Genomic DNA, 7,347 nt, shown 5'->3' on the forward strand with positions numbered 1-7,347 from the left:
GGCTGCTGCTTCCTCCATTCCCATTCCCATTTCTAGGGCCACTATGGTTATGCGAACTTCCTCCATTGTGAGTGTGGCCTCCATGGTTATGGGTATATCCTCCCGGGTTCGGGGTAAAACGTGGCTTCTGTTGAGCTCCAGAATTATACTTCCCTTGTCCATGCTTCCTTTTGCGGCTCTCTATCCGCTGCTGCTTCCCTTCAATCATAAGAGCCCTATCTACCAACTCCCGGTAGTTTGCAAATGTTGCTACCATCAACTGCATGCTCAGCTCATCATTCAGCCCTTCCATAAACTTCTCATGCTCCGCGGCATCTGTGGCCACATCATCCGGGGCATAGCGAGCTAACTTGCTGAACTCATCCACATACTGCCCCACCGTAAGGTTTCCCTAGCGTAAGTTGCGAAAATCACGCTTCTTCATGCTCATAGCTCCAGTTGAGACATGTGCAGTGCGGAATGCTTGCTGAAACTGATCCCAAGTGACATTGGCTATGGGGAAAGTGGCTGTATAATTCTCCCACCATGAGGCTGCGGGTCCATCCAGTTGGTGTGCGGCAAAGCGCACCTTCTCAGCATCTGTGCAACCTGCGGCGGTCAACTCCCTTCCAATCCCGCAGAGCCAGTCATCAGCAACAATCGGCTCGGTGCTACTGGGAAACACCGATGGATTTAACATTAGAAAACGGGCTAAGTTGTCAACTTGAGGTGGTGGCGGTGGGTTGTTGTTGTTGTTGTTGTTGATGTTTTTGCCCTGGTTCTGGACTAGCAACTTCATCAAGGCATTCTTCTGTTGGAGCAACTGAGTGAGCTCCTGTGGGAAGACAAATCCGGGGTCACATCTCGGAGGCATCCGATGGGTTTAGAGGGGAGAGATTAGAATAGAATGAGGTCTAAAGAGAAACCACTACCCATATGCACATGAGACAAACACATTCATATCACACCACTCAATTCAAACAAGGGCATACAATCGAATCTAGCTATCGTTACAAAATACTCGGACTACGGCTATATACATGGAGGAATACTACTGATAATATGGTGGTCGACTAGAAATTTAGATCGGTGGAAGACTCCATAATATCCGCTCCATCTTCGTCTTCGTAATCATCATCACTACTGCCGGGGTCGGAGTCGGTGTCATCGATGATGATGTAATCTTCAGAACGGATGTCCTCCTCCGGTGCATGATCTCCCATGAATACTCCTAGCTTCTTCTTCAGCTCTTCATTCTTCTCCAGTAGCACTACTATTTCCTCCTCATATCCATCGCGTGTAGACTTGAGTTCCTATTCAAGCTCCATGTTCCTCGTCATCACCTTCTTCAGATCTATCATGCTGGCGCACATTTGGTTCTCCTGGCGGCGAATATGCTGGTTTAACTCCTGGATGAAGGCTGCAATGGACTTGTCCCTCCTGGTGCTGATCATCTCCCATTGCTCATCTCAGCGCCCACATATCTGGTAGATGGTGTCCTTAAGGTCCTTGTTGTAAACTTCGCCGATGCGTCCCATGGCTATGTGGGCTGCCATGCTCTTTCCTAGACTCCAGATGGTGCATCAAAGGAAAACTCTATTGGCTCAGTAACTGGCGCGAATGTCCTTCCTGGAACATGAACTCGAATCATCCAATGCTCCTCTTTGGGTAAAGTGGCGGTGTAGGTCCCGGTGAAGCTTGGTATTCTGATGTTCAAGTATCTAGTGACTTCCTTCAAGTGTCGTCCAAAGGGTGTGTCTTCATCCGGTTGAGCAAACTTGTTCCTTGGGTCCGCCATCTATAGAATAGAAAATGGAGAGGAGTCAGAAATGAGTAGAGAAGAGTGACCTATGGCTTATCTTACTGGTCGCGTCCTACAGTCAGCGTGTGCTCTGATACCATCTTGTAGCGATCCGACCTCAGACGATCAAATCTCTGTGTATAAGTGTCATCCCTGGATCAGTAATGCTGACACACACAATACTTGAAGGATTTATAACAGAGTGCAATAACACACTTATTACATCGAATGTCTCAAAAAAGAACTTATTACAATAATATGGCTTAAGGCCATGTAAAAAGATAACTTCGGAAGTATCAAAGATAAATGAGTCCATCAACTTCAACGGCATAGTTGAGTGCACTACAATGACCTAGCGCACCTTAATCTTCGCCTGAAAAGTCTGTAACATAATACCTTGCAGCCCGGAACGGGTCAGCACATGGAATTTGCTGGCAAAATAATACCGTAGAGCAATGAACAATGAACAACTATAACTACATGCATATATGGCTGGTGGAGGCTCTATGGTTATTGTTTTGTAGAAAGCTAATTTTTCCATATTGCAAAGGAATATATTTTATTTAACTATCAAGTTGGTTGATAAATATTGAGAAGGTTCCTCCAAGTCAATCCCAATTAAACAGTATTAACAACCCAACAAATTAAATTAAGAGTGATGAGATCAAATCAATAATTAAAGTACCAGACGCTCAAGATGTCCATAACCGGGGACACGACTAATCATGATTAGTTTGTACACTCTGCAAAGGTTTGCACACTTTTCCCCACAAGACTCGATCTCCTCCGTTGTATTTCTCGCACTGCATGATGTTTGAGAAACGGATGACCAAGACACAGTCTTTCCGAAGAGGTCCCCTTAACCGATAGATAGGCCGGTACACCTACAATCCCCTACATCTGCTAGCCCATCATGGAAAGGTTTCCCACAACTTACTCAACTATGCCAGAGCCCATAATGGCTTGTGGCTGCACACGAAAGTTTCTAGCATGAATAAACTTATGATCCCTTTGAGCCTGGGTGGCAAACCATAGATGATCACACAGGTACTCCGGGATATCCCAGGACAACGCTCGATTGCTCGAGGTGCCCAGACAACCACTGGGTGCTCCAGGGTGCCTCAACCAATCCACCAAGATGTGTTTTAAATTAGCCACCTTAAGTTAATCATTAATTAACAACTCTCACATCTGTCATGGATACACTCAACCAATCCACGTCCACAAGCATAACATAGCAGTATAAGCATAACGTAGAAGTAACTCCCAAGGTTTGAAATAAAGGGCAATTGGTTGTACCTCATCATCTACTTCCCAATACCCACATGTTAACAAATCCTAACCATGCAATGTTTGAGGGTTGGAACTAATGCATAAAAACTGGGTAATAAAGGGATATGATCAAAGTGGTACTTGCCTTGCTAACGATCTGAAAACTCTAGTGACTCGTAGTAGCACGCTTCGCACTCTGGAAACTCTATTGCAAACAAACAATAGAATACATAACCACTCCAACATAGATGCGAGGGTAAAACTCAGATGAGAAAGTCCAAACTGAAAGTTCAACTAAAGAGCTTCGATTTGCAAAGAGAATCAATCAAATCGGAGCTACGAAACTCAAGCTACGATCAAAAGAAGTTCGAAAACAAATCTGCTTGCAACCAAATTTTAATTTGTCAAAACCATGCTCAAGTTGATTAACTAAAGAGGGGTTCGAGACGAAGAGTTTGGCATTGGTTTCACTGGATTTGGACGAGCGGTTAAACAGTTGCGAGGGTTTGAAGATCAGGGGCTAATCTGCGATAAAAATAATCACGGATAGGTCCCTGGCCGAAAATAAAATAAAACAAAAAACGCTAACGAACGAACGTTCGCTAACAGAGACAAAAGAACGAATACGTTCGTGAACAGAGACGTTCGAGTGAACGTTCGCTAAATTACAAACCCTAAAAAAAATAAAAACCGATCTAAAATGAAAACCGAAAAAAACTGGCGGCGGTTCGGCGGTTTTACCGTTTCTTCGAGAAAAACCAGGACGATTGCGGCGAGATCCGGTGAGACAGGCGGCTCCGGCGAGGCAGCGGGATTCGGCGGGGCGGGGCAGCGTGCGGCGGCGCGGTGGAGTGGCTGCAGCGACGCGAGGCGGCGGTGCAAGTTGCTCGGCGGTAGCGGGCGACGGTGGCTGCGGCGGCTCGGGACGGGGTGGTGGAGGCGGCGGGGCGGGTGCTTATAAAGAGGGGGGCTCGGCTGACTTGGGGAAGGGGCGGCGAGAGGGGATTCCGGCTCGGACTCTCCCGAGCTCCGGCGGCGGCGGCTGCCGTGCGCATGGCGAACACGATTGGAGGCGGCGCGCGCGTGGGCCTGCCTGCTCGGCTGTGCTTCGGCCCAGTCGGGCGGGAAAAGATTTTTTAAAATAAAATCCAAAGAATAAAAATCGTAATAAAATATAAAAAAAGTTCTAAAAATTCCAAAAACAATTTTCACCGTCTAAATAAAATATTTAGAACGAAGTGTACATTTTTCTAGCCTAAAAATGCAATTTTTAAAAATGCATATTTTTCTAATTCAAATAAAATCTCAAATAAAATCCAAACAAAAAATATATTTTATTTTAATTTTTTTCCTCGAATATTCCTCTCTTTTTGAAGAAGTCATATTATATTTTTTAATATTAAAAATATTTGGAGAGAAAAATATTAAAACCAAATTGATCCTCTTTTCAAATTTGAGAAAATTCAAATATGAAAATAAATGAAATCCCCAACTCTCTCCTTGGATCCTTGAGTTTCTTAGGATCTCTAGGATCGCAACCAAAATGCAAATAAAATGTGATATGCATATGATGACCTATGTATAACATCCAAATTGAAAATTGGGTTATTACATACTGCTTACCAGCATGTCATACTTTGATTCGGCGGTATTGTTGGATGAAGCGACTCAGACCGCAATTATGCGTTTGCTTACGCGAGACTGGTTCTCCCGACCTGCTTCACACACAGGTGGCTAGTGGGTGTCTGTTTTTTTAATCTTAGTTGAATCGAGTGTGACTACGCCCAGTCCTTGTTGAAGGTTAAAACAGCAAACTTGACGAAAAACCGTTGTGGTTTTGATGCGTAGGTAAGAACGGTTCTTGCTAAGCCGTAACAGCCATGTAAAACTTGCAACAATAAAATAGAGGACGTCTAACTTGTTTTTGCACGGCATGTTGTGATGTGATATGGTCAAGACGTGATTATATAAATTGTTGTATGAGATGATCATGTTTTGTAACAGAGTTATCGGCAACTTGCAGGAGCCATATGGTTGTCGCTTTATTGTATGAAATGCACTCGCCATGTAATTGCTTTACTTTATCACTAAGCGGTAGCGATAGTCGTAGAAGCAATATTTGGCGAGAAGACAACGATGCTTCGATGGAGATCAAGGTGTCAAACCGGTGACGATGGTGATCATGACGATGCTTTAGAGATGGAGATCAAAGGCACAAGATGATTATGGCCATATCATATCACTTATATTGATTGCATGTGATCTTTATCCTTTATGCATCTTTTTTTGCTTAGTTCAGCGGTAGCATTATAAGATGATCTCTCACTAAATTTCAAGGTATAAGTGTTCTCCCTGAGTATGCACCGTTGCTACAGTTCGTCGTGCCGAGACACCACATGATGATCGGGTGTGATAAGCTCTACGTTCACATACAACGGGTGCAAGCCAGTTTTGCACATGCAGAATACTTGGGTTAAACTTGACGAGCCTAGCATATGCAGATATGGCCTCGGAACACTGAGACTGAAAGGTCGAGCGTGAATCATATAGTAGATATGATCAACATAGTGATGTTCAACATTGAGAACTACTCCATCTTACGTGATGACCGGACATGGTTTAGTTGATAAGGATCACGTGATCACTTAGATGATTGGAGGGATGTCTACTTAAGTGGGAGTTCTTAAGTAATATGATTAATAGAACTTTAATTTATCATGAAGTTAGTACCTGATAGTATTTTTCATGTCTATGTTGTTGTAGATAAAAGGCCCGTACTGTTGTTCTGTTGAATTTTAATGCGTTCCTAGAGAAAGCTAAGTTGAAAGATGATGGTAGCAATTAGATGGACTGGGTCCGTAGCTTGAGGATTATCCTCATTGCTGCACAGAAGAATTACATCCTGGCAACACCGCTAGGTGCCAAACCCGTTGCAGGAGCAACACCAGATGTTATGAACGTCTCACAGAGCAAAGCTGATGACTACTCGATAGTTCAGTGTGCCATGCTTTACGGCTTAGAACCGGGACTTCAACGACGTTTTGAACGTCATGGAGCATATGAGATGTTCCAGGAGTTGAAGTTAATATTTCAAGTAAATGCCCGGATTGAAAGATATGAAGTCGCCAATAAGTTCTACAGCTGCAAAATGGAGGAGAATAGTTCTGTCAGTGAACATATACTCAGAATGTCTGGGTACCACAACCACTTGACTCAACTGGGAGTTAATCTTCCTGATGATAGTGTCATTGACAGAGTTCTTCAATCACTGCCACCAAGCTACAAGAGCTTCATGATGAACTATAATATGCAGTTGACGGATAAGACAATTCCCGAGCTCTTCGCAATGCTAAAGGCTGTGGAGGTAGAAATCAAGAAGGAGCATCAAGTGTTGATGGTCAACAAGACCACTAGTTTCAAGAAAAAGGGTAAAGGGAAGAAGGGGAACTTCAAGAAGAATAGCAAGCAAGTTGCTGCTCAAGTGAAGAAGCCCAAGTCTGGACCTAAGCCTGAGACTGAGTGCTTCTACTGCAAAAGGGAATGGTCACTGGAAGCGGAACTGCCCCAAGAATTTGGCGGAGAAGAAGGATGGCAAAGTGAAAGGTATATTTGATATACATGTTATTGATGTGTACTTAACTAATGCTCGCAGTAGCGCCTGGGTATTTGATACTGGTTCTGTTGCTAATATTTGCAACTCGAAATAGGGGCTACGGATTAAGCGATGATTGGCTAAGGACGAGGTGACAATGCCCATGGGAAATGGTTCCAAAGTCGATGTGATCGCCGTCGGCACGCTACCTCTACATCTACCTTCGGGATTAGTTTTAGACCTAAATAATTGTTATTTAGTGCCATGTTGAGCATGAACATTATATCTCGATCTTGTTTGATGCGAGACGGTTAGTCATTTAAATCAGAGAATAATGGTTGTTCTATTTATATGAGTAATATCTTTTATGGTCATGCAGCCTTGATGAGTGGTCTATTTTTACTAAATCTTGATAGTAGTGATACACATATAAGTTTAATAATGATAGTGCAACTTATTTGTGGCACTGCCGTTTAGGTCATATTGGTGTAAAGCGCATGACGAAACTCCATTCTGATGGGCTTTTGGAATCACTTGATTATGAATCACTTGATGCTTGTGTACCATGCCTCATGGAAAAAAATGACTAAGACTCCGTTCTCCGGAACAACGGAGCGAGCAACAGACTTATTGGAAATAATACATACTGATGTATGCGGTCCGATGAGTGTTGAGGCTCGCGGCGGGTATCGTTATTTTCTTA

The sequence above is a fragment of the Aegilops tauschii genome, chromosome 1 (genome assembly GCF_002575655.3).
Source record: "Aegilops tauschii subsp. strangulata cultivar AL8/78 chromosome 1, Aet v6.0, whole genome shotgun sequence".
Lineage (NCBI taxonomy): Eukaryota > Viridiplantae > Streptophyta > Magnoliopsida > Poales > Poaceae > Aegilops > Aegilops tauschii.